The sequence below is a fragment of the Kogia breviceps genome, chromosome 12 (genome assembly GCF_026419965.1).
Source record: "Kogia breviceps isolate mKogBre1 chromosome 12, mKogBre1 haplotype 1, whole genome shotgun sequence".
NCBI classification, from domain to species: Eukaryota; Metazoa; Chordata; class Mammalia; order Artiodactyla; family Physeteridae; genus Kogia; species Kogia breviceps.
In genome coordinates, this window is record NC_081321.1 from 64,748,444 (window position 1) to 64,772,812 (window position 24,369).

Genomic DNA, 24,369 nt, shown 5'->3' on the forward strand with positions numbered 1-24,369 from the left:
TCCGCTGCCTGACAGCCCCGGCTGCTGGGTAGAGTCGCGCTTCCCGGCCCCACCTATGGGAAGGAGCTTCCCTTGCATCTCCGATCCACCGCACCCTTTACGAAAAGTCTCCAGGTACCTAGCAAGGCTCAGATTATTCTATCCCCGCTTCCACCCCTGAACCCACACGATAATATTATCAGCCTCCGACAGCCCAGAGGGCCACCTTCCTGTGTCCTCAGTTTGAAGACACTCTTGCGGAATCCTTTCTTTTCCCCGCCCTGCTTTGCTTTCACAACTCCAGCGGGTCAAATGGCCAAAGACAAACTTCTGCCTCTCCTTCCCCGCTCCCACCTTTTCAAAACCCCACAGCCTGCAAACCCACACGCATCGGTACTCCAAGGGTGCTGTTGCAGTCCGGGCATGCTCAGTATCAGGGCAGGGCAGGTTTTGATTGAAAGTTAAAAAAAAAAAAAAAAAAGAAAGAAAGAAAGAAAAAAAAAATAGCTTTGTATTATGCGTCTCCCTCTCATGTGCTTACAGCTTGCTGAACGGGTTGCGGGGCATTCCTGCGACTACCCAGAGGGTTTATCTGGTGCCCTTGATTACGTCTCCTTGGCATCTGTACCCCTCGTAGCCCCCCCCCCCAACCCTCCTCAACCCCCTCTCCTCAGGTCCCTGTCCGCTGTGGGGATGGAGAGACACTAACAACTGGGATGGGCGCTGTTGGCTGAGCGGATCCACCTATTATTAGTGCGCCAGGATTGGTTCCTCGGCGCAGCGTACCCCAGGTGGAACCAATCAGGCGGCCGGGGCTGGGAGCTGATGGGCGGCCGCCTCCTCACTGGAGGGATTCCTGGAGAAGCTGCAGTGTGGGGATGCTCTAGACCGAGTACAGCCCCCAGTGTCTTTCCACCGCTTCCTCCTGCAGCGGCGGCAGCAGCGCTTGGCAGCGGCAACTTGAGACTGCGCCCGGGGCAAGTCCCCCCAGGGTAGTGCTCAACTGAGAGGGGGGCTCAGTGCCCGAAGGGGTGTGTGTAGGGTGGGGGCGGCCAGCTGGGACCAGCTGGTGGCCCTGGAAAACCTCCCACACACCCACACCCACACACCCCTTTTGTGTTGCAGGCTGCCCCTCCAAGAGCAGAGGCTGCGAGAGGACGTGTGTGCACCGGTCCGCACGGGGAAGCAGTAGGGACGGAGCCCGGCACCACCTCCTGGTTCTCCCTCCAGGTAAGACAGCGGGACTGGCGGTACAGCAACCTCAGCGGTGCCTATTTGCTTGAATCCGTTCTTAAGATTTTGTTCTCGGTACACTTGGGTTTTGGCGGTGGGAGACTGAGACCTGGGCAGGGAGCCCCGGGTGGCCTATTGTGAGCGATGTAATGAGACCACATGTGCTTCTCCTGGAGAAGCACTTTGCACAGCGCCCGTGATTTAGAGCCTGGAGTTGATATGTTGGTCATCCCCCATCTTCTTCTTTCCCTCTTTCATTTCCTCTCCTCCGTCCCCCACCCCCAATCTCTATCCTTCACCTCCCCCCCAACCCCTTTCAAATCTCTCATCTTCTTCCTCCTCCCATCCAAAGCACACACAGGGTTTCTTTCTCCTCCCAGAAAGGATTGCCTTTTCTCAGAGGAAAGGGGTGGGTAGTGATGGAAGGAGAAAGATTTCTTTCTGCCCAGGGGAAAAAGAACAAGATAGAATACAAGATAGAAAATTAGAGTACCAAAAACAATTAAACTGAATAAAGGAAGTAGACAAGCCTTGCAGCCCCGTCTGCCAGAGGGGGGAAGCGTTAAGTTTGACTTGATCTTCTGCTTGCAAGGGGCTGTGTCTCTCACTAGATTCCTTCAAATGGAACAAAAATAAGCCATCGATCCAACCCACTTTCAACTGCTTAATTGCTGTTGCTTTTAAGTGCCCACCATCTGACTTTTCCTGGTTTCATCTGTCCTGCGGGGCTGACTATTTGGTCTTAACCATCGCTGGTAATGTCTGAACTTGGAGAGGTTTCTCGAGTGGAGAAAAAATTTTTTAAACAGATTATTACTTTCCTGAGGTTCTTTGGCACGGCCTTTATGTTGAGGGGCAAAAAAAAAAAAAAAAAAAGTAAAGTTTCAAAACATTTGTTAGTGACACCAGTATTATTAGGAGGCTTGGATTTCTACTTTGAGAAAGCTAATCTGGTTAGCTTTGTGTACTTAGTGATTTTGACTTTCTTGAATATTAACCTTTTGAAATAAAGCAAACATTTAACTTTTGTGTTAAAGCTGCATTGGCATGTGAATTGTGATTTCATTCTACCTTTCTGCTGTGTGCATTTTGTTGCCCAGATATCAAATTCATGCCTTGCCTATTTTCTTTTAATAAGTATATTTAATAGATGTAAATATGATGCTTATACAATTTCAGTACTCGATTTAGAAGGTGCATGGAAGTTCAGGTGGCCAAGAATCCTCTTGTACTGGAACAAAGTTTAGAAAGTAATGGCAGGAAGATAGGATCAAATTAAAAAATCTTGAAGGGGAAAATGTTTTCACTTTCACGTCTTATTATAATCCAGAGAAAGGTATCAAAACAACTATGTGCCCTGTCTGCCTGCATGATAGGTCAAGTGAAAGGGACTTGTTGGCCAGAGCCTTGACAGCAGCCTCAGAAATTTCTAATTCCATCATCAATGGTATAAGCTTTCCTTTCCTATTATTCAGCTAAGTGGTGACCATCAGATGGGAGGAGATAGAGAAGTGCTTAGCTGAATGTAATGGGAAAGCATCCCAAGTGGATCCTACATGAGTGCAGAGAAATCAGCAGATGTTAGTGTCCAGATAAATCTTTTCCTTTGATTTATCAGGGGAAATGACAAGTCTTACTTTTTTTTTTTTTCTACGTGTCCATTTCGGTTAAGAAAAGGGAGCCTTCTTTCTCAACTCTGCCTGATCTTCCACACTAATCTATGTACCCCAGAAAGTATTTTTTTCACCACATATCTTCAGTGAACAAGTAAAGAAGAGCTGCTTTCATTTACCATCAACGTAATATATGTTATTTTCTAAACCATTTTCCATTTGAGACACTTATCTTTCCTATCTAAGTAGAATTACCTCGAGTCACAAAAACAAGATCTTCTTTCTAGGGCTTTGACATTTAAATGTCTTTTTTTTTTTTTTCTTTTTAATGTAGTATCTCTGTTGAAAGCTAAAACATTTTTAGAGGTGCCACCTTTTGGTTATAAGGACAAAAGGACAATCGTTTAATTGCCTTATGTGTGTACAACTGAATTAACAAGTTTAGACATGAAAAGATATAGAAAAAGGAAACCCAACTGCTTTTCACTGCTTATTTCTCCATTATCTTAGGAAGGGTAAAAGTTTGGTCTTGGTTTGTGACATTTATGTTCAGGACTCTTAACAAATGCTAATTATAGCAATGACATGGAAAAGACATGCATATGAGTATTGAGTTTTTCACATACAGAAAAATTAATTTATATACCTACCGGAAGTCAGAACTAATTCCAATATATACTGAGTAGATTAAAGTGAGACTTTAAATGATATATTATGGGAAATTATTATCCTGTCATTCCACAAAATGTTCTAGTGTAACAGTTTCATACAACCTTCATCTTTTCTCCTTTTAAAAGAATATCTTAGTAAATCTTTTAATGTTTTAGAGCAAATATGGTAATTAGACTTTAATGTATTTTTATCAGAACTAAAGGTTGCTACCCTACAGAGGAAATCCTAAAATACTAATTTCATAAAATACCACACGATAGAGAGTTGTTACAGAGTAGTTTTGAACTTTATTTCATAATGGAGAGTATTAGTTATTCTGTCTGGTCAAATTGTCAGAGTTCTAATTCAGAAATATGAAAATGGTTAGCATGGTATGTACCAGATTTGCACATTAGACGTGGTGCTAACTGAAAATAAAACTAGAATATAGTAGCTTCTCTTAATTGTACTTGCAAAATGAACTGGATGATTAATAAATAAAATACAGAATGTGTTAGATCTAAAAGCTAATTCGAACTTCCTGTTTGCCTAATGACACCATGGACATAATATCAATTCATTCTTTTGAGTTCAGTATACTAAATCAATTTATAGTGAATTCCCCAAACAGATTTTTACAGTCATCTAATCTTAAAAAACTCACACTTAACACAGACAATTATGTGAGCCTGAAATACTTATACCTCTTAGGATTTCCAGTTTGTGTAAGAGCGAGGAAAGAGATACCATTAACTCCAAATTGGAACATAATAATTATTTTCCTAATGGTAGTGATTAAATGATTTGGGGAAGGGAAAGTAAAAGTAAACAGTTTGATTACATAATGGAGCAAATTTGGTCTACTATTACAGAAAACCAAGACCAAATTTAGACTCTCTGGCATTAGAATAACGTAGGTGTAGATTTTACAAGTGTTTTGCTAAAAAGTAATGCTTTCTAAAATGAAATACCTGAAACACTTGTGATTTAAAATAATTTTTAATGATTTTTTATCATAAATACATCCGTATCAAAAGTTTAATATATGATATGCTTTCTAACTGAATTTGTTTGCCATCGAAATTGATCAAAGCTATTTAAATAGGGATAAAGTATATGGCAGTCTAAAAAATAATTTCAACTAGCATTTAAGGATATATATATATGTGCATGTATATATATGTGTACGTGTGTACATATATATACATCTTTAATTATATAACATTTTCTAAAAGGATTTGAGACTAATGGACAGTAGCATATAATCTGCTGAAACTAGGGAGTACTCCTGTAAAAAGTACCATTTAAAGAAAGATGACAATGTCTTGGGGATGCTTTTAATATTTCTTTGGTTGAAAAGACCAGGAGTACTCAGAGGCAAAATTAATGGGGTTCTAGATCTTTTCCTTTATACAGTCCTTCTGTGGCTTAGGGAAGAAGTGATTTTTATATGAATCATGTATTAAAAAAAAAAAACAAACACCTCTCAGTGCAAGATGCACTTTTATATACAGGTAACAAACTGAAATCACATTTTCACATGATTTGGACATAACAGGGCATTAAAGTTTCTATCTTAGATTTCTTCAGTGTTTCTTTCAACATTTGCATAAAGGTAAACTTGTTCTTAATCTTTTACATAATCGACATGATTATCATTGCTTTTTCAGGTAAGGGGGTTTAGATAGGTATCTTAAATAATTCCTTTAGGAGTGATCAACATTTTTCCTAATAGTTTTATAAATTTGATTCAAATCTCTCCATTCAGTGTGGCCATTTTTTTAAAGCAGGAATTTAATCTTTCCAATCTGAAGAAAACAGTGTTTTTCCTTTAGCTTCTCTGTCATTTTAGGAGAGTTCTTGAAGAGCCACTTTTATATTAACTATAAGATGAACTGTGATAGCAGGACATATGAACATCGTTCTACTCATATGTGTTAGTATAAAAGAAATGTATTTTAAATAATATTGCAAGTATAGTCATGCTATCTATTGGAAATAAGAGAGCACCCGTTCCTTTCTTGCTATAAATGAATAAAACTTCAACCTTTGCTATATTGTTTAAAAAAGAAAAGCTCTTATTTTAAAGTGTACAACGCAAAATTTTTGCTATGCTAGAGAAGGAGTAAGCACCGGGGATGTTATTTCCACAGTTTTAAAGATAATTATAGAGGTCCTATTGCAAAGAAGCCTCCTTTTAAAATATCCACTTTCTATATCTAAAAGCAATATTTAAAAGAGTTCTAAAACAAACTGAAACCTAGGTTAGCATAAGAATAGCACACTTATGACTGTGTTAGAAAGAAGTATTCTGCTGTCTTTGAAAAATGCAAAGCAGATTAAAAAATGTTTCTGTAATTTGTATAATTGTTGTATTTAGTTAAACCACAACTTCTGGTTGTTTAGATCTAATTCTGATTCTCTTTGGGTTTGTTTTGTCTCTACAAATACACTCAGTGCTTGGAAGGGATGTGGCACATTGGTTTCCATAATTTACCAATAATGTAAATGAGAGGAGGTCAGAGTTCATCGTTTTCGGTTACTGCTATTGTGGAGATGAAAAGAAAAGATACTGATGGTTCCTATACTGGTCTCACATGTAGTATGTTGAACATATTAGTTACACACATAGGGAGTCATTTTCTTGAAGAGGAGCTCTGGAAAATTGGAAAGCTTATAAAGATAATAAACACCTTCTATATTTTAGCTGCCTGTACGAAATGGGAGCTGGAAATCTTCCATGTAGATGGAGAATGGCCTTTCTCAGCTAGTATGAGAACCTGGTGAAATAATTTGGTTAAAATACCATTTCCTAGCAACCCTGTCAGACAACATTTCATTGGAAATATACTGGCTTACAACCCCCCCTACAGCAGCCCCCAAAACTGCGCCTGAGACAGTTAGCAGTCAAGAAGGAATTTTGGTCGAAGTAGCCATTTAATCAAATCCAGCTATGGATGGTACTGAAATTTAATCAAATCCAGCTATGGATGGTACTGAAACTTGGTCTTGCCTCGTTCCATTAAACCTGTTGTTTCTCTATTTGCTCAATGTAATTTTGTTTATAATTAAAAAAGAGTTAAGTGTTGTTTCCTGCAATAGATGAATGTTTTCTTTTTCTTTCTAAATCATTCACCTAGCTACTCAAGGATAAAATGCACATAGGCACCTAAACACAAATAGAATTGGAGAGTTACTTAAATATGAAAACTTCTGATACTGCAGTTGCTTAAATGAGACATACTATCTCTTGTCCTCCTCCTACACCCTCCCAGACTACAGCCAACTTTTCTGTCTCAAGGAAATAAAGGGGAGAGCAGGCAAACACACCTCACACCTCTGGGCACAGTTCCTTGGGTGTGGCCTCCAGGGGACAGCCTCCTGTTTTTACCTGAGGCCCATCTCCCTTCTGGGCCAGTCTTGCATGTCAGCGCAGGCCCTACTCTAGCTGAAAGCAGATAATTGAATTTAGGAATTGCTACTTTGAGATTTCTTGGCATATTTTCATTAACGGGAAGGCAAAAGCACATGGAAATACTCAGACAGAACATACTCAGCTGTACCAAACTTTGTGTTAACACTTTTCAAATGTGATGTTGAATCTTATATAAGATTTAGATAATTGATAAAATAGTTTTTGTTTCATAGAATTTCTTTTGATTACTCACAGGTGATCCAAGCAAAAGGTGAGATTGTTAAACTGTGAATCCGTATAACTTTACTTATTAGCACCAGTGGACAAAGCTGAGATAATTATTTAAAATAATTTCAAATCCTTCGATTGGCTTTAATACTTCCAAAATCCATGTGTGTCTTGTTATGGAGACCCTTAAACAATTACATACCTCACCCTGCTCATCGCAGATAATTGAGAACTGATTTGTATAGAATCAAATACAATCTATAGAATCTATAGAATTCCATCTATAGAATCTCTGGATATTATTGTGAAATGTCACATAGGGTTGCTTTTAGGATGGATTATTACTAATTTTTTTTCAGGAATAATTTTATGTGAATGTAGCTAAGTGTAAACAACAATATAGCATCACAGTAGCAGACTACACTCACTAAAATGTCAATTTGGAATTGTTTGCTCTTTCCTTGAGAAGGAGAAAGTCGATTAAGTATATTTTTTCCTGATGATGTTCTGCCTCCCAGCATTCTATGTATTATAAACAGAGAATAGGTCCTTGTTCTCCACCTATGAAATATGGAAGCTGCTTATTTTTGTGGGGAAAGTCATTAACAAATTTTTTTTAGACAAATGACTTAATGGCTTTTGAAACAAGGACAAATGATATAACACAGGTTACTAAGGCCTAGCTAAGCTCCTCTAGCAAGCAGGCTCTGAGTTAGCAAGATTATTAAGAAAAGTTGACACAGTTTCTCAGGAGAAAGGCAAGGTAGCAAAGGTCTGAATCTCTGTCTGACTTGGAGTGTCTGCCAGATCCTTGTTTACAAGGCTGGCTTTCTGCCTAATCTCTAGCATTTTTATCAGATTTGAGGAATGAATAAAGTGAACCATTGGACCTTAGAGCATGTTTCTAGAGCACTAGCATCTTTTTATAAATAGAATAACATCACTATCCTATTTTAGCCAATGTCCAGAATCCAAGGCCACTAAAAGTTTTATATTTAAATATCTATAAGCCAGACCATTATATGCCTAAAAATGCTTGAGTTTTATCGGTCTGTGTACGGGAAATTCTTATGTTGAAAGCTTAGTTAACAACATGACAGTACAAGTAATTTACATATTTTTCGTGTTTTTATTAAATTATGTTAAATTAAAAATGCCAAACAATCACCTTGAGATATAGTGGAGTTTAATAATTGAAGAAAGTGACATTTCAACAAAAAGCCAACATATTCCTAAATTCTCCAACACCACTCTGCTTTTAAATTGTGGGAGGAAAAAAGTACTTCATATGCAAGTTTCCAGTTTTGTTTTTTTCCTGTGGAATCATAGATACTTTCGGAACCATTCCTAGATACCACAAAATGAATATTAATGATAGGACAGAGCTGACTCCTTCAGGACAGAGTGAAGTAGACAAGTTGTTAGCCTTTGAGAATCTGTTTCATCATTTAGATATTGATCACATAGCAAGTCTGATTTCTCTGACTTCTGGACTTTTAGACCCATATGTGTTGGAGCGTGTTACTACTTACTGCCAGAGTAGAACAGATTTGTTCAGCTCTCCAGCTAAGAGCGTGATGTAGCAATTCTCTTGCTTTCTCTTCCTTCCCCACCATTTTGTTCCTTTCTCATCTCCTTTTTTCCTGCCCTCTTCTTCCTTCCTTCCTTTTTTTCTTTCTTATTCATCTCCTAATGAATCATCTTCCCCTAGAATCACTGGGAGCTTGGTACTCTAGGCCCCATACTAATCTCCACCTGCTGAATTTATTTTTTGTCAATAACCAAGAAATTTCACTCTTAGTTTGTATACATTTCAGGTTAGTTTCACAAAAGGTTTGTATAGATCAATAAGGGAGCATCCTCTTAATTTGTTTAAGTAGTTGGCACACTTAAATGGAATGTGCCATGATTTGAATGTTTTTAAGGCCTTACATGTAAAGACTAGCCCACTGGTAATTTTTAGAACAAAATTGATTGAAGAGAGATAAAACAATATTGTTTAAAATTCCAAATGGCATGTACTTTTAGGCACCTTTTTTTCTCTGTTTTGTTCTTCCAGTGATAACTTTTACATCATTGTTTTCACAACAGTTGTATCTCACTGTATTTAAAAAATATTATGTTGCCTTATTTGATTTTGATAATGGAGAGATTCTCCATTTTACAGATGCAATAAAGGAGACTCAGAAGTTAAGTCACCTGCCTGTAATTACACACTTAGGAAGCCTTTTATAATTTTCACCTGCTGAATCACACTGCCTCAGCAGTTAATCAAGAAAAAAATCAAGTATATTTTTAAACTTCCTCACTATATAAGAACTGGTTTGCTATTTCTTATCAAAAATAAAAACAAAAATCTAACATCTTCACTGAATATTGGACATACAGTTGTTATTCTTCCCTTTGAAAAGAGAAGGACAATTTAATATACTGTCATTACTTCTGTGACTCTAACTTTGGAATAAATTGTATTTTAAAATTATTCAAGGAACAGTTCTCTAATCCATAAGACAATTCACCAATCTTGAGTAACTAGGCTCAGTTGTCCTTTAGTCATTGCTGTGTCACTGTGGTATTAGATGTTACCTCATTTGTTTCCTTATTTGTAAACTACGGAGTCATAAGCCACCTCCTAGAGTACACAGAGATGTGATGACAAAATGAATGTTGTAGCTTTACTAGAAGCTTTCCATCTCTCAACCATTTCCATTTCTCATCTCTCAACCTCATCTCTCATTATTTTTCTCATTGGTACTTACACATACAACTTCTCACTGTTTCCAGAACCTGACATTAATGGAAGTTGTTGAATGTACTGGTGCTTTTTCTCTCCTATTTAAAGATAGAAAGGGCTAAGCAGGGAACATACTCAAGCCCGAATTATTATCCAGCCCTAACGTGAAATCCATCAATTGGCAATTCTTTATGTTAAGAATCAAACACATTTGGAAATGAAATGATTGCCAATAGGTATACACATTGCAATGTGGATTATCATAATTGACTTTCTAGCTGATCTGATAGAAGGAAACAGAAGTTTTAATTGGGAAAGCCTTATAGAAAGAATGCAAGATTAATTGGAACAGAAGACAGGTATTTATGGGGATATTTGGACAAACACAAGTTAATCATATTCTTGTGTTCTTACTACGATTCTATTTAATATTCCCAAGAATTTTATGAGACGGGTACTAATTTATCTATAATTTTTAGATGAGAAAAATGTGGGAAAGTAACTTGCCAAGGTCATACAACTGTTATGTAGAGGGAATTGGATTCAAACCCAAGCAGTCTATTTCTAGAGCCAACACTCAACCATAAGAAATCATAATCATTAAGCTCCTCAGTGGTAGAAGATGCAGAACATTTGGAAGCAAACAGACAGAAGTGATCAAAAGAAATTGAAGAGTCATAAGCAAACTGTACTTCATAGTTTGAGTCAAAATGACCATCATGGCAATGTGCTAAAAGATTGAAACTTGAGTCTCATAGCTCTGGGTGTAAAGACCTACTCTGGCATGGTGAGCTTCAGTAATATATTTCACTACTAAAAGCTTCATTTCACCAGGAATGGAAATGTAATAATGTTTGCAGATTGTCTGGTACTCTGTTAATAAATGGCAGATCTGACCACTCTTGCCCCCTTTTTTTTATTAGTCAGGAACTCTTTCATTTTCAAAAATGCCACCTAACTCAAAATGGTTTAGAGAGAAAAGGGATTTTAGATCTCATGTTACCATAAAATCCAGGACTATTCTGGATTTCATATAGCTGGAAATAGGAAATCAAGCTATATGATCAAGACCAGGCCTATTGCCCCCTACCCTCCTACCCATCCCTACCTCCTTAATTCTACTTTTCCCTGCCATTGCTTTATTTAGAATCAGGCTCTTTCTTTACAGTGGTAAGAATGTTCCCAGGGAACAGGCTTACATAAGAAATCTCCATGTAAAAAGAGCATCGCTTTTTCCAAAAATTTCTAGGATAATCTTGACTGGAACAACTTGAGTCACTTGCCCCAAACTCATCACTATGGTGAAGGCTGTGAAAAATCATATTTTTCTAAGCTGAGCCTTGTGTCATCCCTGGATTTGAGAGTTGTACAAAGCATCACTCAACTACATAGAAAGAGTTGTGCTGTTAAAAGAAAGGAAATGATTAGATTTAGAGCAGGCAAAACAACAAATGCCTAGCTCATAAGGTATGGGAACTGACCAGTCCAGAGGATGCCTGCTGGCATTAATGCAGGAGCAGGCTCCTGGAGGGCCCTTATTTTTCCTGGCACTAACCCCTTAGTTGATGGGGTAAGATCCAGGGAATTCTAGGGAAAGGTCCATAGTAGTTGAGGATGTAGAAAGGATTAGCCCTGAGAAGGCTTGAAGCAATGCCATTTACAAACACGTGTAGATGTAGTCAATAATTAAACAACTGTTTTGACTATAGCAGTGTGAAAAGGCTGCCTATCAGGGGCTGAGGGCTGAGTTGAGTGTCATTTAACTCTAGTTGGGTCCTTGCCTTATTGCTTTGGCCTCCTCTTTTTTAATGCAGTGGGAAAATACTTACAGGATTTGAGGATTCTTAGATTCAGAGCTCAGTAGGTCTGAGAACTGCCAACTAAAGATAAGTACAAGGCCACCTGTGTATGTGTCAATACCTCAAATTTTTGTTGATTTTGAGTAAGGCTGGTTATTTTCAGGAGTTTATAGAGTGTTATTTTATGATTACCCTAACTATGTATTGCTACAGATACAATAAAATAAATTTGCACAAAAACACTATACATTTTTCCTCGCTCTACCCTGAACTGAAAAGGAATTATTTAGGAATAATGCACTTCCTCCGTAAGCACCAGGGCATGCCTGTTATATGCCAGGTGCTATTTTAGTGCTGAGAATATAGAAGCAAATGTACTGGATAAGTTCCTTGCTTTTAGGGAGCTGGCATTCTAGGGAAGAAGACAAAATAGTTAAAAACAACAAAAGATAACTAAGGTAGTTTTCAAATAGTGAGAAATGCTAGTACATAATAAAACAACCTAATAAAACAGTAAAATCAAGGACTCTGGTCAACCAAAACTATGTAAGTTGAGGCATGAAAGGAGGAGGATCCGGCTATGTAAACATCAGGAGAAGAGCACAGTAGACAGCAGAAATCCTAAGTGCAGAAGCTTGGCAGTGGGGGTGAGTTTGTTCTACTTACAGAAGAGAAAACAGTGAATGTAGCTGAAGTTGTAAAGATGCTGGCTTCATGAGTGTAACCCTGCTTTAATATTTTAACTAAAGGCAAACTACAAACATTATTAAGGAAATTTTCCAAACAAGATGATCACGTCACCTCAACATTGTTTAAATGTAGTGTCTTATTTCTGTGTAATACATTACCAGTCTATGTAATCATGCTTACACATTTTATGATTACAGTCATGGAATACATACTATTTCCACCCTGACTTTCAAAATGCACTCTCAGGGGACTTACAGGCATATATTTTTATCTTCCATTTTTTCTAGAAAGGTAACTTCTCTTCTTTTATGACATAGATTCCTTAGACATTTTCCGTATATCTTTTGTTAAATCTTAATAACCTTTCTCCTTTTGCCCCCATTCCTAAGGGAATTGAACACACAGCCTACCCTCAATTTTATTGTTTCTCTAAATTTAAGTGAACACCTTGGTACATTATCACAATAATGTTTTCTTCCTCAATTTAATTTCCTTTTGAGTATATGTTTGATTATATCCAACAAAATTCAAATTTAAATTTTGAAACAAAAGTAGATAAACACTGAAAGCATAATGAAACAAATCATTTTGTGTCGATTATCATTTAGACAACACGGGTCTCAGAGCATTAACCGGAAATTATTTTTCCTCTATCTGGTTTCATATCCTGGTTTCAAGAACTCAGTAACCCAAGTCTACCTAGGTCACTCTGTGATAGTAAACTAGGTGCTTACAGAGGCATATTAACATTGCGAGTGGTACTGCAGTACCACTCCCTATGCTGCAGCAGTAATGAAGTAATAATTACAGTGTCAGTCTTAAATGGCCCTCTTTTTTCCCCTAAGACTCCTATAGACATTATATGCTGATAATAACATATTTTGTAAAGGGAGTATTCTTTGCTGAATTCACACAAAATCACCTATATGTGAATATAGCAAGAGTGTTATAATGGACCATTCTTGTCAGTAAGTGATAAACTCTGTTTTCCTTATCTGTGGAAATCAGTCTTTTTTGTATCCTAAATATCTTATGTTTTTCTACATCTGTGTATATATATATATATATATATATATACTTGCATATATAGTATATTTGGATTTTTTTAATGTATGTGATCACTCCACTAAGTGCAAGTTTTTCAGGATTTTGCAATGATGTATGTATATTTTTTTATCATCTTTTGACTGCAGTGCCTGACAAACAGTAGGAAGAGAGCATTCCATAGAATGTTTATTGAATGAATGAATCCACTATATCTATATTTTCTAATGTTTTTGAATGACATCCAAACACAGTATGCTTTTAAACACACATACACACTATATGAACAAAAGTTCTATGAAGTATTTCTTACTGGTGTTGTATTCTGATACCTCCTTTTCAATTCTCTTTTTTACCTAATTCATTAAAAAAATACTGGTCATGACCAGCAAAGTTAATGTAACAGCATACCAGTGGATAACAATCTGTAGTTTTAAAAACAGTTTCCTAAAAATGTATTATCAATTTCAAAAAAGTACAGTATATTTAAGATCCCATTAAGCATGCATAAGTATAATATAATGGATATACAGGAACTTGCAGTGGTTTATTTGGAACATAAAGTATCATACTGTAAATGAATGAAAGTTAATAGAATTCCCAGACCAAAATGCTCTTGCTGTATTCACATATAGGTGATGCTCTTGCTGTATTCACATACAGGTGATTTTGTATGAACTTACACTGTATTTTTTTAAACCCACAGTGAATCTGGCACCAATGCTGTTACTGGTCATTCTCAACCAAGCAGATTTATGTTGATCTGCTACCTTCTGGGGAGTTCAGTTAATAGCCATTAGTTAAAATAAATTTTTTTATAGACGAGCAAAGTACAGAGATGTGATAGGAGATTATTTCTGTTTCTTTTTTTAAATTTTAATTTAATTTATTTTTTTATACAGCAGGTTCTTATTAGCTATCCTTTTTTTTTTCTTTCTTTTTTTTTTTTTTTTTCTTTTTTTTGCGGTACGCGGGCCTCTCACTGTTGTGACCTCTCCCTTTGCGGAGCACAGGCTCCGGACGCGCAGGCTCAGCGGCCATGGCTCACGGCCCCAGCCGCTCCGTGGCATGTGGGATCTTCCCGGACCAGGGCGTGAACCCGTATTCCCTGCATCGGCAGGCGGACTCTCAACCACTGCGCCACCAGGGAAGCCCTCTGTTTCTTTAGAGTAATGAATACAGAGCTAGTCTATGGAACCAACAGACGATGAAGACTGAGCATAAATATTTAGAGTTTTGTGTTGAAATATAAAAATAAGCAAATAATATAAAAACCCTCAATCTGTCACTAAGTTTATGATATGGTGATTTTACAATATGATCTCTCTGATACCCTTCTGTGCTAACAAGAGAGGATCTGTAATTGATCATATTTCTCTGCAAGGTAATAGACATTCAAGTGGCTCAGCACACTAATGCTTCTTTGGCTTTCCTACTATCCATGTGAGTTTTCTCATGATAGTGGATAAGGTGGAGATTATGTCCTCAATCTTTCAGTCATTCATCAAGCTGCTCAAAAATATTTAAGAGTACAAACTCTCAGACAACTGTCAACCACTTATAGAAGAGTGTAGTTCAGTTAAGAGAGACATCATAAGCAAGTAGTGATAATATATTCAGATGAGAGCTGTGAAATAATCAGGATATGGTAGGAAATGCTATGGTAACAAACAATAGGAAAACCTCAGTGGCTTAAGCATCTAAGCCTTATTTCTTCCTTATACTATGTAACCATTGTGGAGAAGTATGTGTGTATTTGGGGGAAAGGGTAGCAGAAGACCCTCTGATTTGAAGTCACTCAGGGACCCAGAATGTTGAGAGCTTCGATGACTTATAACACTGTCATCTCAACATAATGACATTAATGATACAATGACATTAAGGATTCATTGCAGTTGGGGGGAAGGTTCTGGACAGTTTCTCATCATCCAGTGAGAAAATGAACTACTTTGACCCTGTAAGAGGCATATACAATTTCTGGTCAGAGACCCTTTGCCAGATCCAGTCAGCGTGCCCTGTAACTACAAGGGCATAGGAAGTATAACACCCTCCACCCCAACTTGGGCTTTGAAAGGAGAGGATATTGCCAAGTTATTGGAGCCCCTTTTATTAGCTGCAACGGAAAAGTGAAAGCTTTTTGAAAGCACAGGAGAGTGAATGATAAGTTAGTCAAGATAGCTACGGCTTCACAGAGGAGGGGCTGCACGGGCTGCACTCTGAGGGACCTTTCTATTATCATGAAAGATGCTTAGTTCATTCTTTAATGAAATCTTATCTCTCTCTCTCTCTCTCTCTCTCTCTCTCTCTTTTTTTAACCTGAATCTCAAACACGGGATATGTATTTTATGAAGAATGCCAGCACTCCTGGTAAATTTGGTGGGTGAACTAAATCATTTCTGTCTTACTAGGAGTGCTGACATATAATACCACTGTCCATTTAACAAATCTATTTGGATTTCTCAAAGACACCTCATATTTTACCATGGAAAAACTGAACTTTCAGTATCTTTGATCCTAATGAATGATTCCATCATCCATCTAGTTGTGTTATCTAGAAACCTGGGAGTCATCTTTGTTTTCATGTCTCTCATTCTTAACCCCAAGTCTAAAGTATATGATATCTTTATTATTTTTAGTCTATAAATATCTTTTAAATCTCATTATTTTTATCTCCATTGCCACACCATAATCAAACCAACCTTGCCTTCTCAATTCTACTAGTCTTACTTTGACTTTCAAGTGCATGCATTATCTGGCTTCTCCTACTCACCAGCCTAATTTCTCATATTGTTTCTCTCATTCTCATGCTCAGGCCACATTGGCCTTCTGGCAAGTTTTAATATTCCAAAGTCCTTCTGGCTTCAGGGCCCTAGTACATGCTGCTCCCTATGCTTGGGTTACTGTGGACTGTATTTGCTATCGGCAGACACTAATGATGTAAACTCAGCAATAAAGTATGGCCAGCTTTTTAAAAATAAATGTTTATTCTTTATATACAAGAGTAAATGTTCAGTTTTTCCATATTATGAGTCTGACTATGTCACTTTTCAAAATTACTGCAGAATTGTGAAGAATTGGCAATCACTGTGTGGTAGAAAGGGATTTGAACAGTAATTGAAACTATTTCATGGTTTGGGAAACCCTGAGTATAAGTTTGAAGATGTTGAATAGTTAGCTGCTTTTAAAGAAGAAATGTATTTATAAATTCAAATCTTACAGGTGAGGATACTGATGAAATGAACTTTAATTGAAGGAAATCTTCAGTGGGATCTAGAACAGTGCTTTAAATATATATTGCTAAAATTTTAACCTTAGGATTTTTTCCAATTATTTTGAGAACATGTTTCTTCCAAATCATGCCATCATAGAGTTTTTTTCTTGTTTGTTTCTTTTCTTTGTAATGGGAACACTCTGATCTTACATCCTCTGGGTGTGAAAACACATTTTCAGAAAATACTTGAAAAAGTGCAGTGAAAAATAAATCTAGCTAAAGATAAAATAGTGAGACTATAGGAGAAATACAGGCTGATGTGATGCTTTAAAATCTCTGATTACTGAGACTGAAAAAATCTCTGAGATTGACTGTGTTAAGAAATCTCTTATATTTATGTGTGTATTTCTGTGCTTTAGTTCAAACAGTAATTCATTGTTATAAAATTATAGCAATGAAGATTAATGTTTATCATATTGTTTCCAATTATATCTTCAATGTCAACTGACCTAGCAGTGCTTAGCACTTTACGAAGTAGGAACTTAAAAATCTTTGGTGGACATTGCTGGATGAATCATCCTTGTTGATGTTTTTTTCATTTGTTTCTCACGCATTTCTATTTTTCTTCAAACTTAATGTTTGGCCTTTGTAATGAATCTTCATGAACTGGAATTAGTTATCGTTGACTCTTATTTCATCCAAGGTGAAATATGACTTACTTTCTTTAATCAGCCTTTACTTCTCTAGAATAAATCACTCCAGTAGCTCACTACTAAGTTCCAAATGAATGTGTGCTAATTTAAATGTGTAGATAATTAAGAGTAAAAAGATATAATAATTTATTCCAGTTCCACTTTAATGGGGCCACTATTTTGGATTATTTGGGTCAGTGCTAACTATCTTTGAAATAGATAATCAGTCTTTTGCTTTACTTTTTCCCTTTCATCTCTTCTCCACCTTTTCTTCCTTCTCTGTTTTTAACCATTTCCTCAATTTTATCATAAATATCTATTGCATTCAAAGCAAAGAAGAATTCTATTACTAAGCAAAAAAAATATTCTTTCTGTATGGATTTTAAATATATGTTTAATATTCTACATTGGAAACTGGTATTTTTTAGAAAATTATTGTTTATTGCTAGTAAAGAGCAATGTTCTTAAATAAATATTTTAACTTGGTTTTTTTTTATTGAAGTATGGTTGATTTACAATGTTGTGTTAGTTTCTGGTATACAATAACAAAGTGATTTAGTTATACATATATATACATATTTCTTTTTCATATTTTCCATTATGGTTTATTACAGGATGTTGACTATAGTTCCCTGTGCTATACAGTAGAACCTTGTTGTTTATCTATTTTATATATAGTATTAACTTGATTTTTAAATGAAAAAGTATTCCCTAAAACTATTTATAGTATTAAAATAATCCCAAAATATGTGAATTGAAAAGTCTTCTTTCAAACCACTTGTTGTCTTCCCAAAGGCAACCATTGTTAATAACCTCTTATATCCCCTAGCAGAAATAATATCTCTCTATGTAAACATATATCACATTTAAAATTAATGTTCCATTATATACACAATGCTCTGTACATTTTAAGTTATTATATAATTTTATTTATGTTGGATAATTTATTTCATACAAACTACAATTATTTTGTAATGTACATAATATATTTTACATGTTAGTAAGAGTTATAGCTAACTTTTGGTTAATGTAACATGAACTAATTATATAAAATATGTTAATTGCAAGTGATTCAGTTTAACTTTAAGCTAAATCAGTTTTATAATTTTAAGTATTTTCTGATATAATTTGTGATGATTGTGTCGATTCACATTAGATATATTAAATGATTATAGAGTTGATCATATTTAAGGATTTTTATAAAGTTTTACTTTACTCATATTGCAAAGTATCTGTCAACAGATATTATAATATCTTGTTTAAAATGAATAATTATCATTAGAGAGCATAATCTTCTGTAGTATTTTTAATGTTCAGACACTATTATAAATAACAGTTTATAATCACGTTTATTAAGTCTTTGGGGGCTGCAATATGTTAATCTTAAGGATTTTAAAATATTTCAAAACGTAAAACATTAAGAATGATCTTGCCTGTTTTGGGTGCATGACAAGTATTTTACAACACAAAGAATATGGAAAATATTTGAAGGAATATGAAGTTTTTAGGGGTCTTTACAGAATATGTTGATTTAATAATAGTAGCTTACATGTAGAGAGCTTTAATTATATGCCAGTTGCTATTCTAAGTATTTACTCATTTAATACTGCTTCAAACTCTTTGTGAGGTGTGTACCATTATTATGACCATTTTGGAAATGAGAAAGCTAAGGGTCAGAGAAATGATGCTATCTGCTTACAGTCACATAGCTGTTAGGTGTTCTAGCTGGGACTCAGTTCCGTGAGGGTGAGGGGAGGGTGGCTTTAAAGCCAATAGAATCTAGATTATTTATTCTTTCATTAATTCAAAAACCTCTGAGCATTAGTTCAAAATTATTTAGTATCAATAACTTTCAGCCCTCCAAGAGCTTATATTTTATGGGGGGCAGAAAAGAAGTTAAGTGGAGAAAAGAAAGAAGGGAGAAAGGAGAGAGGGAGGGAGGAAGGAAGAGAGGGATTTGTTGGTAGTATGTTTTGTCTTGGTAAGTACTATCAAAATAGTCAAGATAAAAAAACAAGGAGAGAGAGCAGAGTGCCAGGTTGTGGTGGGTGGGGGAAGATGAAGGCAGAATGCATTTTTAAATAGGGTCCTCAGTGAAGGTCATAATTGAGCACAGATCTGAAGGAGGTGAGGAATTAAGCTTTGGTAAGAGCTGGGACCATGCCTGGTGATTCAAGGAAAGCAAAGGAGACAATTGTGGCCCAGGTGAAACAGGCTGAGAAAGCACCAAAAGATTATTTCAGAGAGGTAACATGAGGGCAGATGGTGTAGGGCGCTGGGTCAACTTTGGCTTTTATGCTGAATGAGACGGAAAAACCATTGGAGGGTTTTGAGTATAAGGGTGACATGTTCCAACTTAGATTTTTAATGATCATTTTGTATAGAATGTTTTTGCTAGAATAGACTGAGTGGGTTAAGGGTGGAAGCAAGAAGAAAATATTCTCTTTGTAGGTTTACATTTGAAATGAAATTGCCTGCACCTTCTCTCTCTGTTTCCTAGATTTTGTGGCCTTTAAGTACATTAAGAGAGCAGTGGAAAGCTCAGGAATATGTTACCACAGGATGTTTATGAAAAAAATGGGTTTAATTTCCATCATAGACGGTTATCATAACACTGATTTTTGTTTGTTTGTGGGTTTGTTTGTTTGTTTTAACATGTTATACATGCATTTCCCAGTCATCTTTGTCTTGAAGCAAGCAGATAAAAGTTGGTCTAACTTCAAGCCATCTGGGAAAGTGGCAGAGAAAATCTTTTTTTATTCTTTCTATGCTTGAAAGACTTACTAATGCACTCTCAAACATTAGAGGAAGAGAAGCATTAAGGGTTTATGAATATAGAGTGAGTGCAATTAGTTCTAGAAGCCATCTTCCATAAGATACCTGGACTGGCATTGCTTTTCAAGAACATTTTTTCTTGACAACATGCTTTTGCTTTTCAATATTTTACATTTAATTTCATTTTAAACAAAAATAAATCAATATCAACATTCCAAATGATACCCACCCTACTGAAGGCCGATTTTGAGACTTAGAAGACATTTGATATAATTCTCTAAAATTAGCCATCATCCAAATAGTGCTTAGCATAGTCAAATTCGTAGCAACAAATTCAGAATTAAAAGATATTTATAACTCTTATAGCTGAGATGATTTGTGTTTTAGTCAGTACATACTCCTGATGTTTCAGTACACCATCAGCAAGTATTTTTCCTTTGCTTGCTTACTATGCAATGAGCATTCAGCCAGATATTCTAGATGTTTTTAAAGGCTTTTTAAAAAGGAGACTATAATATAGTTAAAAAGCTAAGAAAGAGCCACAAAATACTTTCAGGGAAAAACATAAAACAGTATATTATTTTTTGCTGAAGTGGAGAAAATGAATATTTAAAGAAAAGACATGGTGGATAAACAGATATAAGCTATTTAAGGTTAAGTCATTCAACAAGACTTCATGATCTATAAATGCTATTTAGTCATGTGGTCTGGGAATGCCAAGGGGTGGAATTGAGGAGGTATCTCCAATGACACTTGTACTTTATACCTTATAATATAGTTGTTTGTGTACATTATTTCCCTTCCCTATTACAGTATTAGCTCCTAGATAGTTGAGAAGATATCTTAATTATCTTTATATCCCAAACAATATCTCACACATAGTTGATATTCAATAAAAGTTTACTAATTGAATGAAGTTTGTGCTTTCCCCTAAGATGCTAAAACATAATTTCAATATCTAGAACTTTCATTAGGAGAAATAGATTGTTGCTTGCTTGAGAGCACTGATTATGTTTCCCAAATATGATATTCTTTGCTTATTGAGAAAAAGCTTTCCTTTTTGGATAGAATATTTAAAATTAACTAAATTTTATTTCCAAAGAGGCATGCTTAAATTTTACCCCCCCACAAATTATTATTAGTAGAGTATTTAAACTAAGTTATGTTGAGATTATAGTTAGTAATCAAACTTACTACATATGAAAAATGAAATATTAATTAGTATCAGTAGTAGTAATAAAAAGTATAAATTAGTGCAATTTCTAATATAAAAGTATTTTTAAATCATTTTTTTAAATAGAGGGTTTTTGTTTCAATTTTTATGATTTACAAAGATTACGTATTGCCCTTGTATGTAGAAGACTACATATCTGACTGTAAAGTAGGTGTAAGTAAAGTAGGTGTAAGTTGGTTTAATAAACATATTCAAGCCGCTGAGATAATAAAACATTCAACTTAATAATAATGCATGGCAAAATCATATTAGTGATTCTTTGACACAAAGAAATGTTCAATAAATGATAATTATATCTCTAATTGCTATTATTATTCTTACTAATCTTGCTGGAGTTGTTCACTTTTGAAATGCTTTGGAGATCACTTTTTGCACATTTACCTTCTGAACTCTTCTTCACTTTACATTGTTCAGTATACCTCTGCCTGGTGATTGGTTCATATCTTTGGTAGCTTCTGAGTCATGCTTTATCAGGAAACCAAGGGTGTGATTTGCATCCCAGAATATCCTCCTCCTTCCTCCTTCTCGCTGTCACTTCTATTTTTACTTTGGAGCACAAGGTTCTTTAAGGCTCGTCTTGTATTCTGAGGTTTCCCACATCCACAGATTTACTACCTGCTTCGCTATAAGAAATGTGTACTTGGTAACAAATCCTTACTAGAAGAAGACCGCTGTAGCTAGGTTAATACCTAAGGACAAAGCTTTTCTTTTTTCCTAAATCTCCCATTCTTTCCCCCCCTTGAGCTGACTGTTATCAATTTTCTGCCCCAGTTCTCCCCAAGTGCCTGGTCCAGTTAATCTTGTTAAACCAATAAAAAATGATTTGGTTACCTGTAGTTAATCTGTTGAAAAGCATATATTGAATTCCTACTTTGTCGAGGGATGTTTGTTAAACACTAATTCAGGATATCTTATCTTGGCATCCATGTTGCCTCAAGGGTTTCAGAATATTTTCCTTGAAATTATGTGGAAAACGTGGTGTGCATGTTTGCAGGTATGTTTTTTTCTGGGGAATAAGCTCATAGTTTCCATCAGATTGTCAAAGGGTGAAGATGCCAAAAAGATCAAGATTCACCCACAACAGAGGCAAAAATGCATAAAACACATTCCTCTGGTTGAGGAGCTTACAATACAGGTGAAATTACAGGTAAATGACAGTATAAAAATAAGGGTGAAGAGTATATAGTACAATAGTCAAGAAGAGAAAAATCACTTAGAAATAAATTGGTGGGAAGAACTGGGACTTCATCTGGCTTTAGAAATAAGTTATTTAAAGTTTTATGGGACTTCCAACCTGAGGGGAAAGAGTGAACAAGTCCTTGGAATTAGTAGTATTGATTAGAGTGTCTGGGAAGATAATGAAGAGCCTACTTGAATTATATTTGTTTATAAATAAAAGTGTTGTTGAGTACATGATATATTAATAATTGCCATGGTTTAAAATGTTGAATAGTAAAAATATTCATGGCAGATCATCTTTTAGCTAATCTTCCTTAGATTTAAAAACATTCAGATTCTGAAAACTTTAAATATTCCTCAAGATTTTTTTCTGTAAAATAACAATGATCAGCATGATATGTCATTAAGAAAGACACTATGGTCCATTTCACAAAGACATGAGGTACAGTTCTTCAATAGTAAATTATATTATAGCAGCTTACACTGACCTAGACTGAATATTTTAGTTTTCTTAAATATATCCAGTGCATTTTGTTTCTAAGCTTCTGTTTTATCCAATTAGAAGGAAAAAAAGTTCAGATTTCATGGCTTAAGAGTGCAGACATATGTACTCGAATATCACAGTACTATCTCAAAATTAAGAATCTTAAACTGGACCGCTCATGACCCTCTTCTTCCTTCAACTCATGTCATCTTCATCCTCCTTTTCTTTCCCTTCCCTTCCAAACTTTGCAGTGTCTCAATTGCAATCAGTCTTTCATCTCCAAGTCACTCGTTCTTCCCAAAATTGATCCCTTCTTCCCAGAAAACTTTCTTCATCTTCTCCTTATACCATATTTTTCACCTTCATTCCCCACTCACTAACATTTCCATTGCCTTGGATCTCCTATCCAGAGTCAGACTCTTTTTCCTTTCCATCAATGTAAATATTGTCCTACCTTCAAGGGTTAACTGAGAAACCATCAGCTAGAGTGTTTCTAAATAAGAACTATACAATAGTAATCATGCTCCTAACATGAATACTTCTAGATTTTATGTATGTAGATATTACCTTGTTTTATACTATATTTTCTGTTTGGATTTATGTAGAATTAACCCTGCTGATTTTTCACATATACATATGTTACTTATCTTCCCACCTTAACCAAAATCTTTTTGCTGGCTGCATCAGGTTTCCTATTCCTGTTTTTTTTTTGTTTGTTTGCTTTGTTGTGTTTTTCATCTGTCAGATCATTAGGGACAAAATGGGCTCTTGACGTCTAGCTATTTTTAAAACACAGGCAAGATTTTAGGAGAGAATGACACGTAATCAACACCCGCATACATTGTAATTTACACTGTACATACAAAGTATTTTCACATACTTTATCTCATTTACTAACACTATTATGTATCATCATCTTCATTTTGCAGATAAGGAAACAGACTTGTTCAGGAAGAGGGAACTAGTCAATACCTGACCTGAGCATTAACTCAAAATGTCTGCTCTATACCCAGCTTTCCATGTTAACATAGCTGCCTTCTAGGGCTGCATTTTATAAAAGAAAGTTAAAAGACTGAATAGTTTCTAATATTCAAAGGGCAATAGATCTGGAACAAATTTGTCAAGATAGCTAACAGAAGTTCTAGATGTTGCTGAATTGTAAAGTATCCACCATGAAATGACAGTTAATTTTAATTTACTTATATATGGAAGGAGGCATTTTTGACAGCTTTTTAGTGTGTAAAATTTATAAGATATCTCAGATCATGTAGGATAAAAGGAAAGTTTGTCGGTATTATCACCAGAAACCTGTGACAATTTGAACTGTTTTCAGGAGGAAGGTCACAAATCACTCCTTTAGGGATATCCATTAAGAAGTCTTTCCTCTCTTTAAAAGCTACGTAGTGGG

The 24,369-nt window shown here is 35.6% G+C and overlaps 1 protein-coding gene across 4 annotated transcripts in view; it reads left to right on the forward strand.

Annotated features, from left to right (window-relative positions):
• The first annotated feature begins 561 nt into the window (after positions 1–561).
• The window catches only part of SYT1 (synaptotagmin 1), a 542,196-nt gene continuing 518,388 nt past the window's right edge, over positions 562–24,369 (forward strand). Inside the window, exons 1-2 of one of the 4 annotated variants that reach the window (XM_067009790.1) lie at positions 562–956; positions 1,105–1,209. The gene's annotated coding sequence lies outside the window, so the exon portion shown is untranslated. Of the gene's footprint in view, positions 1,210–24,369 lie in introns of all 4 variants that reach the window. The other 3 variants (XM_067009791.1, XM_067009789.1, XM_059081652.2) reach the window with 3 other exon arrangements.